The 22,138-nt window shown below is 48.9% G+C and overlaps 1 long non-coding RNA gene across 1 annotated transcript; it reads right to left on the bottom strand.

Moving 5' to 3' along the window:
- Positions 1–8,159: 8,159 nt before the first annotated feature.
- On the bottom strand, positions 8,160–14,250 carry LOC110341795. The gene is made up of 3 exons (XR_005874957.1): positions 14,113–14,250; positions 8,712–8,866; positions 8,160–8,336 (listed from the first exon to the last, which is right to left on the bottom strand). It is a non-coding gene; the product is annotated as an uncharacterized LOC110341795 (long non-coding RNA).
- Positions 14,251–22,138: the final 7,888 nt, after the last annotated feature.

Here is a 22,138-nt window from a genome sequence, read left to right as displayed (position 1 = left end):
CCTTTCTCACCTAGGCACTATGTACTCTTGCTTAAGTACAAGGCAGGAAATGGTGCAAATGCACCCATTTTGTCTTGTTCTCATTTTGAAGGAAAGCTGTTGGCCATGAAATAGGATGTTAGTTTTGGGGTTTTTCGTGGCTGTAATCTCCCCCCTGTAATTAGGGTGAAAACTCCCCCTTTTCCCAGTTCTGCAGCTGTGGTCTTTATGCTTCTTTGCCTGGCCTCGGGGAGCATATGCTGAACATTTGAGAGTGACCCCGTGTCTTACTGTCTTCCCTGGTATGCTGTCCTACGGACTCTAGGTGTCTTCCTCTCCCTCCTTAGCGCCAGTCTTTCCCACTCAGAGACTATTGGGGGGGTGGAGAGGTGGCTCACCAATTAAGACTCTTGTTGTTTTCCAAGGACATGAGTTCAGTTCCTGACACTCACCCTAGACGTCTCACAACTGTGTGTAACTCCACCTCCAGGGGAATCCGATGCCCTTTTCTGGCCTCTTCAAGCATCCACACACGTGGCAGACACATTGGCACGCACACATGCACATTCAAACTAGTAAATGCGGCTGGAGAGATGGCTTGAGGGCTAAGAGCACTGGATGCTCTTCCAGAGGACCTACGTTCAGCTACCAATATCTGCATGATGTCCAGGGGATCTGACATCTTCTTCTGACCTCTACAGGCACCGGGCACACATGTGGTGGACATATTTAGAAGTAGGCAAAATACATAAATTAAATTAAATCTTCTAAAACAAAATAGCCAGGAATGCCTTTAATCCTAGCACTCCAGGAGCAGTACCAGGTGTCTCTGCTGTGAGTTTGAGGCCAGCCTGGTCTACACAGAGTGGCAGACCAGCTAGGAATATACAATGAGGCTTGTCTCAATACTGAAAATGATTATGATGATGATGATGATAACTAAGACTACTAAAAATATGATTCCAGGTCTTGGACCTTCTCAACTTCAAAACCTTTCCTGCCATTAATGTGCCCTTGAACTCACCTCTCTGGCAAACACTCATGGTGTCTTCCCGTTTTTTACTTCCTGGGCGTTGCACTTGTTTCTGCCATCTGTCTGGGATGAAGCTGAAAGTGAACCTATGTAGCCTATACCTGGCTAAAAGAAACCTGGAGGCAAGATGGGACATTTCCTACATGCCCACCAGAGGGCAGCAGACACTGGCTAATGCTGCCAAGTTAGCAAATCCGGAGACTTGGTTAAACAGGTCATGTCTGCCTGTGTGGCTCCCATGGACAATCCCACCCAGCTCTCTTAGTACCCTCTTAGCCCGCCTCTTTTTTTTTGGGGGGGGAGATAGTTCAAGACAGGGTTTCTCTGTGTAGCCTTGGCTGTCCTGGAACTTGCTCTGTAGACCAGGCTGGCCTTGAACTCAGAGACTCTGCCTCCTGGGTGTTGGAATTAAAGGCATGTGCCACCACTGCCAGGTTTTTTTTAATGTCTAATTCTGTGTGTGAATGTGTCTGTGCATGCGCTTGTGAGTGTGCTTGCCCTCAGAAGCCAGAGGCATCAGTAAATGTGTGCAGGCAGTGGAGAGTCACTCGATTCTAGGGGGCTGGGAATTGAGCTTGGATCCAGTGGGCATGGATGAGTACTCTACGCTCTTGGCTATCTCCCCAGACCTTTAACTCTCCTCTAACGAAGCTGAGGCAGGAGGATCTCTGTGAGTTCAAGTCAGCCTGTTCTCCATAGCAAGTTCAAGGCCAGCAGAGATACTACTGTGGCAGGGTCTCTGTCACCCTCAGTGACCCGTGTCTTTGTTCTCAAAGTGCAAGCCAGGGGCCTCCGGTGACATCTGGTCCCTGCTGTCCTGCAGTGCAGGGCCACTTGGGCTCTGCATCCACTCCTCTTGTCTTAAGCCTGTCCTCACCGATCTGCAAGGATAAATAACCTCCTTGGTCTAGCCCACAAGACCCTTGCGCAGAGTGTCCTGCGATAGGCACGGGTTCCCACCAGTCTCTTGAGAAGGCGTCTGTGGGGACAGTAGTCACTAAGCAGCCCCCAGCTCACACTTTCCCCAAGGTCACTTTTCGTCTGGTAACCGAGTGGGGTAGAGATGCAGGGCTGAGCGTTTCCACTCTACGTGGGACACTGGTAGCTCAGAATCTTCCTGAGACTTTGTTGGGCTCCTATCACTTCCACGCTCTTCCTGTGTCCAAGGCTGTTTCTCTCCCATGTGTTGACCCCACACTCCATCATTTTCTTTTTTGTTTTGTTTATGAGCAGCAACTTCTAACAGATGATCCAACCTGTAGCATCTACCACTCACTCTTGATTCTTATATTTGTACCATAGAAATTACCACCATCCAACTCACAGATCAGATCACTTGCCCATGGTCCTTCCTCACTGGAATGCAAGCTGCATGAGGACATAGATTTGTTTTTGTTTTTCGAGACAGAGTTTCTCTGTGTAGTCCTGGCTGTCTTGGAACCTGCTTTGTAGACCAGACTCACCTCAAACTCACTGAGATCCAGAGGGAACAGACTTTTTTGTTTTTTCCAGACAGGGTTTATCTGTGTAAGAGCCCTAGCAGTCCTGGAACTCATTCTATAGACGAGGCTGGCCTCAAACTCACTGAGATCCACCTGCCTCTTGCTCCTGAGTGCTGGGATTACAGACGTGTGCCGCTGCTGCCGCCGCTGCATGTAAGCCCATGCATCACATGTGTGCCTGGTTCTTTCAGAGGCCAGAAGAAGTTATCAGATCCTCTGGAACTGGAGTTTCAGAGAGTTGTGAGCTGCCATGTGGGTGCTGGGAATTGAACCTGAGTCCCCTGGAAGAGCTGCCTGTGCTCTTAACACCTTAGCTCTCCCTCCAGCCTAAGAGAGTTTTTAAAAAGGCTTCTTTAAATATTTTGAACTGTGTGGATGTATGTGGCGCACGTGGGCAGGTGTTTGCACATGAGTGCAGGTGCCCTGGGACTCAGAGGCATCGATCTGGTCCCCTTGGTTCCCTAGAGCTGCAGTTACAGAGGACACTAAGCTGCCTGACATGGGTGCTGGGAATTGAAGTTGGGTCATTTGGGTCCTCTGGGTCCTCTGGGTCCTCTGGAAGAGCAGCAAGTGCTCTTAACTGTTAGGCGATCTCTCCAGTCCCAGAGGGTAGGGGTTTTGTCTCTTCATTAATGTGTTGCTAGGACTTTGAATACCTAAATACACAAACATAAGAATGAATGAAAGAAACAAGGACCTGTGGTCAGTTTGGTATAGTCAGGGGGAAGACAGTTGTGAGAGAGAATTCCAGAAACTGAGAGAAGAGGTTTTAGCCAGTCTTTTGAAATGACTGGGCTAAGAGGAAGGAACTTGGAAACGAACTCTAGAGTGAGAGAGAAGTAGGAAAGGCCTGGACAGGGTTCTGTTGTGAAACTGGAGACTGCAGAGTTCTGGGGAAAACTGGCAGAGCCTCTCCCAGAACGTGGACCCAAAGGGACAGACAAGCGGATTTTTCTCATGTAGTAAGAGTGCAATTGTTCAACTTCCATTTAGGGGGTGGATGTGGGTGTCCATGGCACACATGTGGATCTCAGAGGACAAGTCTCGGGACTCAGGTCTTCCCTTCCTCCGTGTGGGTCTCAGGGATCAAGAGCAGGCTATCATCAGGTTTGGTGGTAAGCGCCTTTACCTGCTGAGCATAGCACTTTGTTTTTTAAGGCGAATTTTTATAATTACAGGCATCTGATTACTGACTGGGTGGGCGAAGGCATGCGCACATCATAACTTGGCTGTGAAGGGCAGAGGGCAGCTTTCGGTAGCTGGTGATCTCCTTCTAACACATGGGTCCTGGGGGGCGACAACTCAGGTCATTAGGCTTGGCAGCAGACACCTCTACCCACTGAGCCTCTTGCTAGAGGGGGCAGGGATTTCTTACTAGCAATTTAGGTTTGCCAATTAGGGTAGGCTGGCTGGAAAGAGCGGCAAGGATCCCCCTGTCTCACTTCCCAAGCACTGGGATTACATGAACGCTGGAGATCGAACTCAAGTCCTCACATTTGCAAAGCAAGCAAGCATTTTGCTGAGCTGCTTCTCCAGCCCCTGGAATGACTTTCTTGGGATTCAACTCTCACGCTGAGGCGAGAGGCAGCACACACAACGTGAGTGCTGAGAAGAGGGTCTGAGGTAGTGTGAACCGGAAATAGAGGCGGGGGCCTTGGGCGTCCTGCTGCTGAGGGGCAATTGATGGATGGGTGTGTAGTCCTGAAGGCCTCTAAGCCAACAGCGCTGGCTGCCTTGCATTGGAGGAGGACAGACAGGAAGCCAGGAGATGCTGATTTCTGCCTGGCAGTGAAGACAGTGAAGTATTCCAAAGCAATAGGATCCTGAGCACCACGTGAAAGGCCGGTAGAGAGAGAATTCATCAGTAGCCAGCCCAGGTCACGGAGGAAGCATGCACGTGCAGGACTAGTGAGTCTGAGGCCTGGAGGGACCGCGGTAGGCAAGGCCGACAGCCCGCTCCGGCTTACAGCTGAAGGTGGAGGACTCGAGTCTTCACTGCTCTGGCTGAGAGTAAGAACCTTGCCTGTCTTGTCTGTAATTCCGGAGGGTCTGTCTGTAAGGTGCCCTTCAGCTCTGGGGTGCTGCCCTGCTTAGTTCTGCCTAAAATGGAGACCAAGTGCCCTCATCAGACTCCTTGGCACCACGCACGGACAAAGCTGCCCTTTGGGGGCTTTATGGAACCCCAAGAAGAGACATCACTATTTACAGTTTCAACTGCCACCTGTGTCCCCGAGAAGAAAGGGTGGCTTTGTGTAGACAGGGGAAGCAGGGTTGAGATGAGACCCTGAGAGCAGCCATGAATGGGCTTTTCGGAAGCAGGGGTGAGGAGCTTGTGGCCACTGGCCCAGCAGCGGAGGCAGGAGGGGCCCGCAGCTGCCAGGGCGCTTCGAAGAACAGGGCTATCTAACATCAAACGCTGCCTCGTAAGCCCTCCCGTGCTGTGAGCATGCCACCACTCTGAGCCCTGAAGAGAACGCTTCCATCTGTAGAGGATTTGGAGGCAGAAGCAGCTAAGGGGAGCTGAAGGCTTTGGGTATCTTGATAAGAGGCCGTGGCGGCAGCCTACGGGTCTTTTGCTTCTGACTCCTGTGATGGCTCGGTTGGAGCGTTTTCATGGTCGAGAGACTTCTTTTCTTGCTTGAAGTCTGGTTGCTATTAAGCTATGTCCTGATAGCACCTGGCCATACTGACGTGTCAGGCTGGGGAAGTGGGTCCTGGCTACTTCTACTGTGTTGTCTCACCCAGGACATTCTGTGCCGACATGGGGCAAGACCAGAAAAGTTCGTGAAACTTTCTTTTTTCTCTTTTCTTCCTTCCTTCCTTTCTCTCCTCCCCCTTGGTTTCTTGAGACAGGGCTTCTTTTTGTAGCTCTGGCTGTCCTGGAACTCACTCTGTAGACCAGAGTAGTAGATCTTGAACTCACAGAGATCCGCCTGCCTCTGCCTGCTGAGTGCTGGGATCAAAGGTGTGCACCACACCACCACTGCCCGGCTTGTGCTGCACACACTTAATCCCAGCACGTAGGTGGTAAAGGCAGGAGGATCCTTTAGCAATGCAATGAGCTTGAGGTCCACTAAAGCTAGATGTGACCCTGTCAAAAGAAATAAAGAGATATATTTTCTTTCTTTCTTTCTTTCTTTCTTTCTTTATTTTTTTTTGGTTTTTCGAGACAGGGCTTCTCTGTGGCTTTGGAGGCTGTCCTGGAACTCGCTCGGCAGACCAGGCTGGTCTCGAACTCACAGTGATCCGACTGCCTCTGCCTCCCGAGTGCTGGGATTAAAGGCGTGCGCCACCAATGCCCGACTTTATTTTTTTTTTTAAGACAGCGTCTCCCTGTATAGCCCTGGCTGACCTACAACAACTTCCTAGGTAGACCAGGCTGGTTTTGAATTCACAGACATCAACCTGCCTCAGCCTCCAGAGTGCCCTTATGCCCAGTGTTGCTTGTTTGAGACAAGACCTTATGTAGGTCATAACTGGCCCCAAATTCACTATGTAGCAGATGATAGCCTTAAACATCTCTTTTAATTTTATATTTTTATTTTACTTATGTATTTATTTATTGGGGAAGATTGTGAACATGCTCCTGCCACAGTGTGGGCATGTCGATGGAAGAGACCAACTTGTGGCTATCTGCTCTCCATCATGTAAAGGTCAGGGTAGCTGCGGGGTGGGGGGGCACCCCCCTTTTGTTTGAGGCAGAGTCTCTCACTGGCCTGGAACTTCTCCAGGTAGGTCAGGCTCGATGGCCAATACACCCCCAGGCATCCATCTGTGTCCACCTTGCATCTTGCCATCGCTGGGCTTACAAGCATATGCCATCATGGCTGGCTTTTTGTGTGGGTTCTGAAAATCCCACTCCAAACTCTATGGTCAAGAATATAAAGCCGGGCGTTGGTGGTGCACGCCTTTAATCCCAGCACTCGGGAGGCAGAGGCAGGCGGATCTCTGTGAGTTCGAGGCTGGGCTGAACCAACAGCCTCCAAAACAATACAGAGAAACCTTGTCTCGTAAAACCAAAAAAAAAAAAAAAGAATATAGGATTTAGGGGCTGGAGAGATGCCTCAGCACTGACTGGTCTTTCAGAGGGCCCAGTTCAATTCTCAGCACTTACATGGCAGCTCACAACTGGCTGTAACTCCCGTTCCCACCTCATTTAGACATACTTGCAGGCAAAACACCAATGTGCATAAAATAAAAATAAATTAAAAAAGAAGAATACAGGACTTAGCCTGGTGTGATGGCACACACCTTCAATCCCCATATTCCAGAGGTAGAGGCAGGCAGGCAGATCTCTATGAGTTTGGGGTTGGCCTGATCTACATAATGAGAGGCCCTGTCAAAACAAACAAAAACAAAACAAAATTGAATGCAGATGTCTTAGTGTTTCTATTGCTGTGAAGAGACACCATACCTATGGTAACTTTTTTTTCCCCAGACAGGGTTTCTCTGTATTGTTTTAGAAGCTGTCCTGGAACTCGCTCTGTAGACCAGGCTGGCCTCGAACTCACAGTGTTCTGCCTGCCTCTGCCTCCCGAGTGGTGGGAACTATGGTAACTCTTATAAAGGAAAACCTTGGGGTGGCTGGCTTCCAGTTCAGAGGGCTAATCTATTACCCTCATGGCAGGAAGCATGGCAGCATGCAGGCAGACATGGTGCTGGAGAAGGAGCCAAGAGGTCTGCGACTGGATTGGCAGGCAGCAGGAAGAGAGAATGACACTGGGCCTGACTTGAGCATCTAAAACCTCAGAGTCCATCCCCAATGACACACTTATTCCAACAAGGCCACACCTCCTAGTAGAACCACTCCTTAAGAGCCTATTGGGGCCATTTTCATTCAAACCACAACAACAGCCCTGTCCTTCCAACTGCCAATCAGATAACTGTCTTTTCAGGACCTACAGCTTATGCACTCTTAACAGCTAAGCCATCTCTCCAGCCTCTTTTGATATAGACTTAAGAATGGCTGTTGAGAGAGCAAAAGACTCCTTTAAAAAGGAAGATGAAGATCAGGCGTTGGTGGTGCACACCTTTAATCCCAACACTTGGGAGGCAGAGAGGCAGGTGGATCTCTATGAGTTCAAAGTCAGCCTGGTCTACAGAGCGAGTTCCAGGACAGGCTCCAAAGCAATACAGAGAGAAACCCTATCTTGAAAAACCAAAAAAAAAAAGACACAGAAGATCTTCAATGCTGCATGGTAAAAGGCATTTCATCTCTGCCTGGTACTCTTAGATGCATTACGGTAGAGCCCTCATGGCTTTGAGAGAAAGCCTGGCCTTGAATCTGCTTAAAGGCCATTGAAGACAGTTAGAGATGCTGAGGATCCCCCTCTGTGTCTACTGCCAGACTCCAGACTTGTGATCTTCAAAGAGAAGACCCCAGCTCCGTCTCTCATCTGATCACAATCCTAAGGGAGACCTGAGGCAGAGCACCCCGTTAAGATGTCCCGCATCTGTGGCCACCAGGATGGGTCAGAGCTGGTTTCTGTGTCTGAGCCACCAAGTCTGGGGGTTTTGTGTTAGACAATCATAGAAACTGAAACTTTCTGTGTGCCCTGTTTCAAAGCCATGCAGTCACCTGTCACCCCCGTGTCCCCTTCTCCACTGTGTTTTCCTCATGAGCGTTTCTCTTACTAGCAATACTATATGTTTCAGTTATTTATTTAGCTAAGTTATTTATTTGACACCTAAGGAAGAATTTTTGCCAGTCAAGTTCATTGCTGAATTCCCAGTGGGTACATTGGATTGAAGAGTGTTAGCTCAGGATTTGTTAACGGCATAGACGAGAAGAATCAACATTAAAGTCTTGTCAGTACTTATTTCTGGAGGGAGAAAGTGGACACAAGTATCAGGGGATTTAATTTCCTGTGTATTGCCTGCCTCCCTCCCTCCCTCCCTCCTTCCTCCCCTCCCTCCCTCCCTCCTTCCCTCCCTTCCCCCTCCCTTCCTCTCTTCCTTCCTGTGCTAAACATGTGCTCTACCACTGAGATGTACCACATATTATTTTCTTAAGAAAAACTGAAGCAAATATGAAAGATGTCAAATTCTAATTGTGTGTGTGTGTGTGTGTGTGTGTGTGTGTGTGTGTGTGTGTGTGCAACACTGGAGAGATAACTCTGTGGTCACAGGTGCTTGCACTAAGCCTAGTGACCTAAACTAGATCCCTGAAACTACATGGAAGAAGACGACTAACTCACCCTGACAGTCGCCCTCTGAACTCCACACTGGGGCTGTAGTGTCACATGCTTGTGACCCCAATACTGAGGAAACAGAAGCCACAGGATCAGGGCTCCAAGGTCATCTGGGTTACATACAGCGAGTGTGAGCAAGCCTGGGACACTGGAGATTCCGCCTAAAACAACAACAAACCAAAAAGTCTCACATCAGTGCAGTCCTTTAGTCCCAGCACTCGGGAGGCAGAGGCAGGTGGATCTCTGTGAGTTCAAGGCCAGCCTGGTCTACAGAGTGAGTTCCAGGACAGCCAGGGCTACACAGAGAAACCCTGTTTCAAAGAGAGAGAGAGAGAGAGAGAGAGAGAGAGAGAGAGGGAGGGAGGGAGGGAGGGAGGGAGGGGCCACAGACGGAGACAGAGAGGGAGGGACAGGGACAGGGACAGGGACAGGGACAGGGACAGGGACAGGGACAGGGACAGGGACCGGGAGAGAGATACTAGCACAGACAGGCCACCCATCATGGACACAGATCAGCCTAGCACCAGAGGGAGGACAGCCTGCTCCAGGTGGGACCACTTCCTTCCCTTCTTCATCCCAGTCCCCGCTCCAGAGGACTCCAACATATCGCCTCTTCTGTAACTCAGTTTCCCCAGACAAATGTTCAGAGAATGGAATGGTGGCAACATGCCTCTGCTGCCCTGACATTTCAGGACTTTGATTCCCATATAAGGCACTGCTGACTCAGGAAATTCCCTGCCGGTCTGTAAATGGCTCTCCCTGGACCCTGGAGCTTTTGCCTTAAACAGATGTGGTAGGCTCTAGATGCCTCCATCCATTACCGAGGGGGCAGGGCTCTCTGTGCCCCCCAAAAGAGACCAGAGAACAGACCCTCCCCCTCCACTTGGGCTTTGTAAGCCAATGAAAATTCAGTCCGGCGAATAAAAGCCCCTTGTCTGGAGTCCTGAGCCCTAATCCTCTTACATATCCCCAGCGGAAAGCCGGAGCTGGTGGCAGAAGGGACTCTCTGATTCCCTGCCAGCTAGTCCTTTGTCCCACACTCTGGTGCCAACTGCATCTCATCACAGAGAGCTGCTGCCCCTGCCAAGCTGCCCACAATTGAATGTGATTGTCCCTCGGTCCCGGATGATGAACCGGTCAGAATGTGAGCTTGGATCAGGGATGGAATGGTGCAGATGAGTCTGAGGACTCACCTGGTCCCAAGGGAGCCATAGGATACTTTAGAGCCACTACCACACCCAGTATGTCCTGGCCAAGGGTTCTGCCTCCCTCTCCTGGAAGCCTGGATTGTTCTTCTAACAATAAGAGAGGTAGGTCTCTCTTGTCTCATTGATTCCTTCAGGAAACTCATAAAACTCTCCTTGTGACAGAGATGGGCAGGTTCCATCGAGTATGATGTAGGGACAGACACCTCTGAAACATGGAAAAATACCGCAGCTCCATTGTGGTCACACGGAGACCCACCCCCTGCCAGGCCCCAGGGTGCCAAGGTGCTGAGAGAGGCCAGGGGACTTGGTTGGAATGGAGAGGAGTAGGGCAGTGGGAGCTGGCACCCGAGGCTCTGGGGCACACTTTGCAATGGGGCATGGAAACTGTCAGCGCACATGATACACTGTAGGCCTGGGCATCTGAAATGGATGTCCAGTGGGTTGGGTTTCAGGATGCCTGGGACAAGCCAACGTATTTAGTGAGGGGGAAGTTAAGAATTTACAAGAAGGGCTGGAGAGATGGCTTAGTGGTTAAAAGCACTGGCTGCTCTTCCAGGGGTCCTGAGTTCAATTCCCAGCAACCATATAGTGACTCTCTACCATCTGTAATGAGATCTAGCGCCCTCTTCTGGCCTACATGCAGACAGAACACTGTATACATAATAAACAAATAAAAATCTAAAAAAAAAAGAATTTATAAGAAAATGATAAAAAGTCAATGATTAAAAGGAAAATTAAAAAGATGAATGTGGCCGGGCATTGGTGGCACATGCCTTTAATCCCAGCACTTGGGAGGCAGAAGCAGGCAGATCTCTGTGAGTTCGAGGCCAGCCTGGTCTACAGAGCGAGTTCCAGGACAGCCTCCAAAACAATAGAGAAACCCTGTCTCGAAAAACCAAAAAAAAAAAAAAAAAAAAAAAAAAAAAAAAGATGAATGTGAGGCACTCACCTGTAATTCCAGAACTCCAGGGATGGAGACAGAAGGATCAAGAGTTCAGAGACATCCTTAGCTACATGGCAAGATTTAGGACAGCCTGGGCTACGTGAGACGCTGTCTCAAAAAACCAAACATCCCTTCTAGTTCCAAGGCCTTGGGAGCCACAGGCTATTGTGAAAACATGGCCCAAGTCTTCTACCATACACACTCAGTACCCAAATGCATAGAAATGTCATCAAGAAACCAGATCACACCAGGCAGTGGTAGCCCATGCCTTGAATCCCAGCACTCCGGAGGCAGAGGCAGGCGGATCTCTGTGAGTTCGAGGCTGGGCTGGACCGACAGCCTCCAAAACAATACAGAGAAACCCTGTCTTGTAAAAAAAAGAAAAAAGAAAAGAAAAGAAATACAGCAGGTAGGTCCTGAATCCGAAGACTCTGGCAAACAACGGGAAGGCAGTGGGTATTCATGTAAGACTCTCAAGGCCCTTGTGAATAGGAGGCTCAGTCCACGGTGCCAGCAGGGCCCGTGCAAGCACTGCCATCTTACTTGCGCTCTGGAAACCAGGTCATGGCTACAGAGTCAAGCGTCTCAGGCTCTGCCAACCAAAGGCCAAGGCCCAAACTAAGGCTAAGGCTGCAACCCCAGCTCTGGCCCAGGCTTTACCTCCTGCTGTAAATGAGGCTGCAGGGAAACCACTGAACTGGACCACGCTGTGTGTAGAAAGGTTTATTGGGGATCAGACTGCCAATGCTGTCTCTTGAGGAGGAGCAAAATGTCAGAAAGACAGGCAGATTTATGTGTGACTGCAGGTTGGGGGTCTCGGAGCTATATAGCCTGCTGGATTGACAGGGAACTAGAAGCACTTGCCTGAGGGAACTGATCTTTGGGGAGAACTAAGAGAGGCCCTGGTAAACAGAAACAGGCCTTATGAGATTCCTGAGGCTTGTTTACCCACAACTGTTGACTTTCACTGACTATGCAGATCTGCCCAAAGCACCTGGGATCTGAGGACCTTAAGGAATGGGGCGGACGGCAGCCTAATCCTATAGACTTTTTCTTTTTTTGGTTTTTCGAGACAGGGTTTCTCTGTGGCTTTGGAGGCTGTCCTGGAACTCACTTGGTAGTCCAGGCTGGTCTCGAACTCACAGAGATCCGCCTGCCTCTGCCTCCCGAGTGCTGGGATTAAAGGCGTGCGCCACCAACGCCCGGCTTCCTATAGACTTTTTAATGCTGTGCACTTTTGCAGAACTTTCTCAGGACAGACCAGCCTAAACACAACTGCCTGCCATGTACTATAGGTTGTATCTGGGACGCATGAAACAAGGCAGAAGGCCATATCCAGACTCAGGTTCAGGGAGGAGAGCACTGAGCATGTCCGTGCACCAGAATGGGTTCCATAGCCATGTTCTGACATGCAACGGGAATAAGCACGTCTCATACATTCAGTGTAAGTGTTTGTCACAGGAGGCGTGAAACCACATCCAAGAATGACGGGGAAGAAAATGCTCCTGCGGTAAGAGGCCCTCTGCCTGCCTTTCCTCCAGGAGCCTTTCTCCCAGTTCCCCAAGGCATTGTTCACCATGCACCGTTCTTTTGGCTTTGTTCCGACAAATGGCACCCTCCTGTGTAGGACACTGTCACCAGTGCTGCCGCTTCAGGACCCAGTACCTGCCCCACTTCCAGCTCAGGTCCCAAAGGTCCCCAGGCTCCTGTGAAAGCCCAGCCTCTCTCTGTCTGCCAAAATGAAGACAGATGGACTGGTGGGGCCCCTCTCTCCTCACGGTTTGCAGATGGCTGCTGTCCTGTGCTGTGTCTATAAATAAACTTGAGGCAGAATCTGTTTTGTTTTGTTTTTTTCAAGACTGGGTTTCTCTGTGTAGCCCTGGCTGTCGTGGAACTCGCTCTGTAGACCAGGTTGGCCTCAAACTCAGAGATCCGCCTGCCTCTGCCTCCCGAGAGCTGGGGTTAAAGGCGTGCGCCACCAACGCCCGGCTTTTTTTTTTTAAAGATGGATATGGTGGCACACACTCATAATCTCAGCACCTTGGAGGGTGAGGCAGCAGGATGAGGAGTTCAAGGTCAGCCTGGGTTATACATCGAGAGCTTATCTGACAAAACAGCCAGGCACGGCAGTGAATACCTTTAATTCTAACACTGGAAAGGCAGAGGCCAGTGAACCTCTCTGAGTTCCAGGCCAGCCTGGCCTACATAGGAAGCTCCAGGCCAGCCAATGCTGTATAGTAAGACCATGTCTCAAGACAAAAACAAACAAACAAAAGACAACAAAAACATAACATGGATTTTAAAAATGTAACAAAGAGTTTTTGAAGAAGTGTATGAGTGTGCAGCAATTAGGACTCTGCTGGCTTTTTTAAAAACAGGGCAGTGACATATAGACTACCTTGCCAAGCAGACAACCACAGCTCCTACCCATCAGAGATCACAATGAGCAAGGGAGGAAGGAAGCTCATCATGATAGGAATGCCAATAATTAATCTTTATAGTCACAGAGCCTCACTCTGGCCTGGAACTCACTATATTTCCCAAGTTGGATTTGAACTCCCAACCTTCCTGCTTCCAAGTGCTGGCATTATAGGTGTGAGCCACCAAGTCTGGCTCTTGGCCCGATTTTAATACACCACAGAATCAGTTGCTACCTATGTCTCCTCAAAGTACAGGACAAGGCAGGGAAGGTCTATGCTGTGCTCTGGGACCACGGCAAGAGAGACGCTCAAACAGGAGCTGCAGTCCCTGTGAGCAGAAGAGACAGCGTCAAACTGGAAACACGGCTCACTTGGGGACAAAAGCCAGGGTGGTGGGGAGGGCAAGTGAGGCCACGGGTTCTGAAGTGCAGACCTGCAGCTTGTAAAGCCAAGATAGCTTCAGGTGCTGGGGGAGGACGGGGTGGGAACTCTGCTGTGTGGGCTGCATGTTCAAGGAGTGCCCGGTCCCCAGATCAACTCTAAATGAGGCAGACCATCAGAAGCAGAGCTACTCGGGTCCTGGGAGTGAGGGCATGGTCTCGGTGACACAGACACTGTTAAATCCAGGGGGAAACTCTTCTGAGCAATGGGATGTGTAGGTTTTTTTGTTTGTTTTGTTTTTTCTCTTTGGGGGCCTGCCACCCAGCTCCAAATAAATATATGGAGTCTTATTTTACTTATGAATGCCTGGTCTTAGTTTGGCTTGTTTCTAGTCAACTTTTCTAACTTAAATTATCCCGCTTCCCTTTAACTACGTTTGCCTCTGGGCTTTTTACCTGTTTATTCTCTGTATCTTGCTTCCCTTCTTACTCGGTGGCTGGCTGTGTGACTGGGTGGCTCACCTGGACATCCTCCTCTCCTTCCTCTTTTCTCACTGTTCCTGCTTGCTTTCTTTCCTTCTTTCTTTCTTTTTTTTTTTTTGAGACAGGATTTTCTCGTGTAGCTTTGGAGGCTGTCCTAGAACTTGCTCTGTAGACAAGGCTGGCCTCCAACTCACAGAGATCCGCCTGCCTCTGCCTCCTGAGTGCTGGGATCAAACGTATGTTCCACCAACATCCAGCCATCACTCTTTAGCCTAGATTTCTCTTATTTATTCTTTCTGCCAGCCAGCCCTTCCTGTTTCTTTTTCCTGCCTAGCTATTGGCCATTCAGCTCTTTATTAGACCAATCAGATGTTTTGGACAGGCAAAGAATCACAGCTTTATAGAGTTAAACAAATGCAACATAAAAGAATGCAACACATCTTTGCATCATTAAGCAGATACTCCACAGCACAAACAAATGTTACACATCTTAAACTAATATTCCGCAACAGGGATGCCCACACATTGTGGGGCTGCTTCTCTTCCCACGGTTCTGGGAGCCCACTCTAACCACACCTCTGCCCCCTCCTTCTCCCCAGGCCCTCTCCGGTCGACGTCACCAATGGGCTCCATGCTGTGATCAGCTCCCTTTCATCACCGTCTTTCTCGGGCACCAGCATCTTCTCCCACAGCGGATCACCCCTTGACACAAGTTCCCCCGACTAAGTGCCCTGTCCTGCTTCCCTTTCAGTGCCCTTGCTGGCTCCTCCTCCTTCCTAGACTTCCTGTGTGGTCCCTGGTGCTCGGGCAGAGCCCACATGGGCTTAGAGCTCTACTTTGTCACTGGGGGCCAGAGAGATGGATCGGACATTAACAGTGCTTGTTGCACAATCATGACGGTCAGAGCTCCCCCAGCACCATGTGACAAGCCAGGTCTTTCCTGAACGCACCTGTAGGGACCAGCTCACGGGGAGACAGAGACATCTGGGTTTTCCTGATCTCTACTGTAGCTGAGAAAGCAGGAGTCGTAGAGAGAGGCCTTGCCTCAAAGGAAGAGGGCAAGAGTTATGAACATGGAACATCCAACGTTCTCCTCTTGCTTCCATGCGTGCATCTCCACACACTCACACAGACTTACACACTCTCAAATAAATAAATATTTCAAAAAATAAAAGCAGCTGAGCAGTGCTGGTGCACACCTTTAATCCCAGCACCCAGGAGGCAGTGGCAGGTGGATTTCTTTGAGTTCAAGGCCAGACTGGCCTACATATCAAGTTTCAGAAGAGCTCGGGCTACACAGAGAAACCTTGTATCAGAAGCAACAACAACAGAAAGAATAAATGTTTAAAATAACAACAGACAGTAATGTCAGTCCTCATCTGGCATTGGCAAAAGAACACCCTCTTCTTCCTTCTGTACCTCACCACCCTAACCACTGCCTAACTCCAGCCTAACACCCCAGACAGCTACCACACGGTCTGGGGAGTGCAGAACTGTGGCTCGGGCAGGGGAGACGGCTCAGCAGTTAAAGGCATTTGCAGACCAGAGACCGGAGTGTGATCCCCAGAACCCACACGAATGTGGAAGGAGAGCTAACTCCATACAGCTGTCCTCTGACCTCCACACTTGAATGACACACGCTCCCCACATCACGTGCATACACCCCCTACCCGCGGTAACTACAAACTTTACAATTTTAAATGTGGGTCAGACCTAAGGAGTTAAAAGAGCTCTCCAAGATTTCTCACGTGGTGAAATTGTCAATACTACTGTGACAGTGCACAGCGTGGTGTATTAATTTTTTGTTTGTTTTCAAAATTCATTAATCTTATGTCCTGAAGTTTTGTCTGCATGTATACCTGTGCACCACGCGTGTGCAGCGCTTGTGGATCCCCTAGAACTGGCGTTACAGGTGGTTGTGAGTTGCCCTGTGCATGCTGGGAACTGAACTCCAGTCCTCTGGAAGAGCAACCAGTGTTCTTAACTACTGAGAGCTGGGATTAAAGGCACACACCACCATGCCCAGGTTATTTATTTATTTTTGAGTTTTCGAGACAGGATTTCTCTGCATAGCCCTGGCTGTCCTGAAACTCATTCAGTAGACCAGGCTGGAGATCCACCTGCCTCTGCTCTCGAGTGCTGGGATTAAAGCCACTACCGCCTGGCTATTTATTAATCATTTAGCCCACTTGGATTTTTTTTGGGTTCCCTTGGAAACGCAATGAGGAAGATGACTACTGAGAAATTAGAAAAAAAGGAAAAGTAACTTTCGAGACATTCTCATGCAATGTAACACCAGCTGGTTTTGATACCCTACTTCACTCTACTGAGTGTTATGGCTACAGGCAAGTTCCACCATCAGCTCATGAGGACATTTTTTTTTTGAGACAGAATCTCACTGGGTAGACCAGGCTGGCCTCAAACTCACAGAAGTCTACATGTCTTGGCCTCTTGAATGCTGGAGCTAAGGGTGTGTGCCACCATGTCCAAGGGCAGATTTTCCAATAGGGACTCTGATGCACTGGGGAGATGGCTCAGTCAGAACGCCCGCCTTGCAAGCATGAGGACCTGAGTCTGATCTCTAGAACTCAGGTGAGAATGCCGGGATTGGTGGTGAATGCTTTAACCTCAACACTGCGTACAGGAAGGTCCCTGACATTTCCTGGCCAGACGTCTCGGCCTACTTGTTGACCTCCAAGTCAACGGGAGGGTCTGTCTCAAAGGGGATGAACAGCATGCCTGAGGATGACACCTGAAGTTGCTTTGTCCTCGGCCCCCCCACACCTGCGTACCCCCATGCCCACACACACACACACACACACACTTTTTAAAAATAGGCTGTTATCCTTGGGGAGCATATACCCACACTTGGTATCTCTTAGTTTCTGTGATTTTTTAAAAATAGCAGCCCACACAAGAGAAGACACTCTTGAACATGTCATACTTTCTTCTGAGTCTCACTCACTCACTCTGTCTGTCTGCCTCTTGTCTTTCTGTGTGTCTCTGTCTCTATTTCTATGAAGCAGTTGGGGTTTAATATAGTCATAAACACGAGGATTAAGAGAAAGTGAGATCTAGGTGTGGGAGGCAGAGGCAGGTGGGTCTCTGTCAATTCCAGGACTACATTGTGGACCCTGTTTCAAAACACACAGAAAAAGAGAGCGACAGAGACATAAGGCAGACCACCAGCTCTGGAACTGCTTGGGTGGGAGCTGTGCTTCCCTCTCCATAGTTGTCTGGCCAATGGTCTAGGCTTATTATTGGCTAGCTCTCTCTTAAAATATTAACCCATTTCTACTGATCTGTGTATCTCCAAGTGGTTGTGGCTAACCAGTGATGCCCTTAACTCTTTACATGGCCTCTCCTTGACTCTGTCTTCCTTCTCTCTGTACCTTTGTTCTGATTTCCTGCCTAGCAAAATTCTGCCAAAACAGCGTTATTCATCAATCAATAAAAGCAACACATATTTGCAGCATACAGAAGGACGTCCCATATTGCCCAGGCATGCACGTGGTACACATATATATGCATACAGGCAAAACACTTCTACAAATTTTAAAAACAGAAAAAAGATAACAGGAGCATCACAGTTTACAAAGTGCTATTCACACTCATGTTCCTTGCCATCATTAGCTTGCTGCTGGCATCATTAAGTAGCAGCAGTCTGGGGACCAACAGAGCCAGAGAGAAATGTGATGCCCGATGAACCAGCCAGGCTCTGGGGCTTGCTTGGGATGTAAACGACAGACTCAACAGAGGCGCAGGTGACAGGTGGCACTTACAATGACCTCAAGGTGATTGTAGAGGAGAGTTTGGGTCTTGAAAATGATCTCCACATATTAGAAACAGGACACTTAGGTTTTACAAGTCCCAGCCTTGGACCCCAAGGCCCAGCAAACAAATAGAACAGCGCTAACATGACTAGGGACTGAGTGGGTATCAGCTCGGCCTGACTCAATAGAGATGCAAGACACTGGCAAGTCAGCAAGGCTCTCAGACCTGGGCAAAAAGGGCCCTGGTTCTTTTCATGGGGCAAGGGAACCTCAGGGCCAAAGGACCCACCCACTTAGGAACCATCCCCTCCTCTCGTAATCCACACTTGCCACAAAAGAACCCCAGAGATTTTTTTCCGGAAAGTCTCAAACCTGCTCTCCTAAGAACAGGTTCTGAGGCTGAGAGGTGGTGGTGCACACCTTTAATCCCAGCATTCAGGAGGCCGAGTTAGGGGGATCTCTGAGTCTGAGGCTAGCCTGGCCTACAGGGCAAGTTCTGGGACAGCCAGGGCTGCACGGAGAAACCTGTCTTGAGATAAATAAAGGAAATGCCCTACAGACTTGCTACAGGCCAACTGATGGATGCATTTTCTCGGTTGAGGTTCCCTTTTCTCAAATGATCCCACCTTGTGTTAAGTTGATTAAAAAAGAAAAAACCTAACCAGTGCAATGAGTATATGCATATAAGTGCTAGTGCAGGGAGTGCAGAGCACTGGATACCTTTAGAGCTGGAGTTAGGAGCTATTATGGGCTGCTTAAAGTGGGTCCTGGGAAATGAACCTGGGTCCTCTGTAAGAACAGTATACTTTCTTAACTGATGAGCCATCTCTCCAGCCCCTAAGTTTTTATTTGGATTCCCTTACATCCTCAGAGTTTCGATGCAGAATAGCCTAGGACCCTACTACCTTCCCCCCTTCCCTTCTGCTCTTCATTCTTGCTCTACCTGCAATGAAGTCGCTTCAGGAAGCCAGAGCTAAACACCAGATTCCACAGTTTCAGATTTGTGTATAGCCCCTGCCTCTGATTTTTGTTTTTGTTTTTGATTTTTGGTGTGTATGTGTGTGTGTTTCAAACTACCACATTTCACTCCCTGGCTCCCATAAGCTTGTAATCACGTCATAACGCAAAATGCTTTTAGTTCAACTTTAAAAGTCCTCATAGTTTATCACAGTCTCAACAATGTTTTAAAGTTCAAAGTCTTTTCCTGAGGTTCATGCAATCTCTTAACTGTAATGCCCTGTAAAATCAAAATTAAAACAGATCACATACTTCCAACATTTAATGGCACAGGATATATATTACTGTTCCATAATGTAGGGAATGGAGCATAGAGAGGAAACACTGGACAAAAGCAAGGCCAGAAACCAGCTGGGCAAACTCCAAACTCTGCACCTCCATGTCTGATGTCAAAACACTCTTCAGATCTCCAGCTCCTTTCAGCTGTGTTGACTGTAACACACTTCTTTCTCTTGGGCTGGTTCCACTCCCAGTTAGCAGCTTTCCTCGGCCGGTAGCCCATGGCTCTGGCATCATCTAACATTTAACAAAGCAATCCAGGCTTCTCCTTCACAGCTTCACTCAATGGTCTCTCTGGGCCTCCATTTGGGGACACCCCCAACACACACTTGACCTCAGCAACTTTCCTTAGTCACTGAGGAATATCCATCCCATAACCCCTTTTTTCTGTCCTTGATTCTAAAGCCAGAACCACGTGGCCAAAGCTGCCAAGTTCTGTTGCTTGCTGGGGCTGGAACGTGATTCCCTCATTCAATTACATCTTCATGAGCTTCCTGCTTTTGGTGGTTTCCTACACTACCTAAACTTGACTGTCCTTAAACTGGATCAGTAGACCAGGCTAGCCTCGAACTCAGAGGTCCACCAGCCTCTGCCTTCTGAGTGCTGGGATTAAAGGTGTGCACCACCACACCAAGCTCTAAGGTTTTCTTTAATTCATTTTCACAAGTTGGCAATTTAGTAGGGTATAATCTTCCTCTGAGATCACCTCTCCATTTATTCTATTTCTTAATCTGTTTATCTCCATTCCACTTCGAGGTCCATTCCAATTTCTCCTTAAATTGTATATTTTGTATTTTTACTTTGTCAGCTTCCTCCTTTTCATTACACATTTTCACTAGAGTTACCACTAATAACCACACAGCAGACTCTATACTAGGCTGTTTGGGGATTTCCTTTACCAATGGAATTAATCCATTTCTCTTCAATTTAGCCTCAGGCAGATTTTTTGGACATGGGCAAAGGGCAGCCACCTTCTTTACCAAAATATCACAAGAATGATCTTCAGGCAACAAGCTAAAATTCTTCTCCTCTGAAACCTCTTGAGACAGCCCCCCCAATTCATCAGATCACACTCCCCACCATTGTCTTCCATGCTCCTACTACCATGGCCCATTAAGTAGCACTTAAAAGCATTCAGATGCTTTTCTGATCCACAGTCCCAAGGTTCATATTCCTTTTAACACAAGCATGGTCCACCCTATCACACCAATACTCCAGTCCCTGTACCAACTTCTGTCTTAGGGTTTCTACTGCTGTGAACATGGCATCTCTTAAGGAAAACATTTAACTGGGGCTGGCCTACAGTTCAGAGGTTTAGACCATTATCATCCTGTCAGGACGTGGCAGCGCGTAGGCAGACACGGTGCTGAAGAAGGAGCCGAAAGTCCTACATCTTGATCTGCAGGCAGCTGGAAGTGAACTGTACTAGGCATAGCTAGGGCATAGGGGACCTCAAGCCCACCCTACAGTGACACCCTTCCTCCAGCAATAAGGCCACATTTCTCAATAGTGCCACTCCCTGTGAGCCTACGGGGCCAATTACTTTCCGTCTACCATGGGTGGTTACAAAAGCCTGTATACAGCCCTAGTGCTATGAGAAGTGGTGACAGGAAAGCTCACAGGACTTGCTGGACCAGTCAAAGTCGTGAGTTCTAGGTTCAGTGAAAGGCTGTGTTTCAAAGGAATAAGGTGGAGTGATGGAGAAAAACACTGCATGTCCTCTTCTGGATTTTGTACATGTACATATATGTGCGCATATACCGAACACACACATAGGTCACAAAAGAAATAAAGCAGATTGGGCTATCGTGGGAAGACATGGGACATTTTTGTTAGAGTTAAGTTCAACTGAACCAGGCTCGTGGACTTTGGGACTTCACCGAGGTGATGTCAACCACAAGCAGGTGATAAGGGCCAGTTCATCCTTGCTCTGATAGGTCCTTGGAGTCTGAAGGGTAGAAGACATGTTGCCAAGCACTCTGAAATAAAGCTCCCTTGGTGCTTGACATTCTTTCAGTTGCTCAGGAAAGGTAAATGGAGGCAAGGGACAGGACATTGGTGCCTGGAACAGGCTTGCCCTGCTAGGTGTCAGTGGGGACTCAAGTCTGCTCTGGTTGGACATGGTCACCTCTGGCTTTTAGGTTTGCAGGAACTCTGGAGTGTATGACAGTATTCACATGGTGTCTTAGTTAGGGTTCTTAATTGCTGTGAAGAGACACCATGGTCATGGTAACTCTTATAAGGAAAAGATTTAATTGGGGCTTGCTTGCACTTTCAGAGGTTTAGTCCATTAGTCATGGTGGGGAGCATAGCAGTATGCAGGCAGCCAGGTACTGGAGAGGTAGCTAACAGTCTTATATCTTGCAGGCAACAAGAAGTTGGCTGAGACACTGGGCAGTATCCTGAGCTTTGGAAACCTCAAAGCCCGCCCCCACAGTGACACCGTTCCTCCAACAAGGCCATACCCACTGCAACAAAGTCACACCTAATAGTGTCACTCCCTGGGAGATTATGAGGGCCAATTACATTCCAAATACCACACATGGATGACTCTTCATAAACACCAGAAGCCAGAGTTATGGGTCTGATGCTTAGCAGGGCCTGGGTGGCCAAGGGAGCTGAGGGAAAGTCCTTTTTCCTGTGGGAACTCATTCCAGTTGCCAGCGAGTAGGGAGTAGAGCCTTGTTGTGGCTTTTGGCCAGGACCCAGACTGCCCAGGGTTTCTGTAGAACAGCAGTGAACTTCTGCCCAGGCTGGCTACAGAACCAGCTGCACCAGGAAGCATGATGTCCTCCTTGAGAGGGTGATGCTGTCGCCAGTGTAAAGACAAGTGAGACCCAGGGCCTGCTGCCTCCCAAGAGAGGCCCAATTAGAGCAGTAAGCAGTTCCCACCAGAGCTCTGGCTGACCCTCAAAGCCAGCCACGTGGAC

Source organism: Mesocricetus auratus, unplaced genomic scaffold (genome assembly GCF_017639785.1).
Source record: "Mesocricetus auratus isolate SY011 unplaced genomic scaffold, BCM_Maur_2.0 Super-Scaffold_100691, whole genome shotgun sequence".
NCBI classification, from domain to species: Eukaryota; Metazoa; Chordata; class Mammalia; order Rodentia; family Cricetidae; genus Mesocricetus; species Mesocricetus auratus.
Note: the sequence above shows the minus strand (reverse complement) of the source record. Positions and strands in the feature narration are given on the sequence as shown.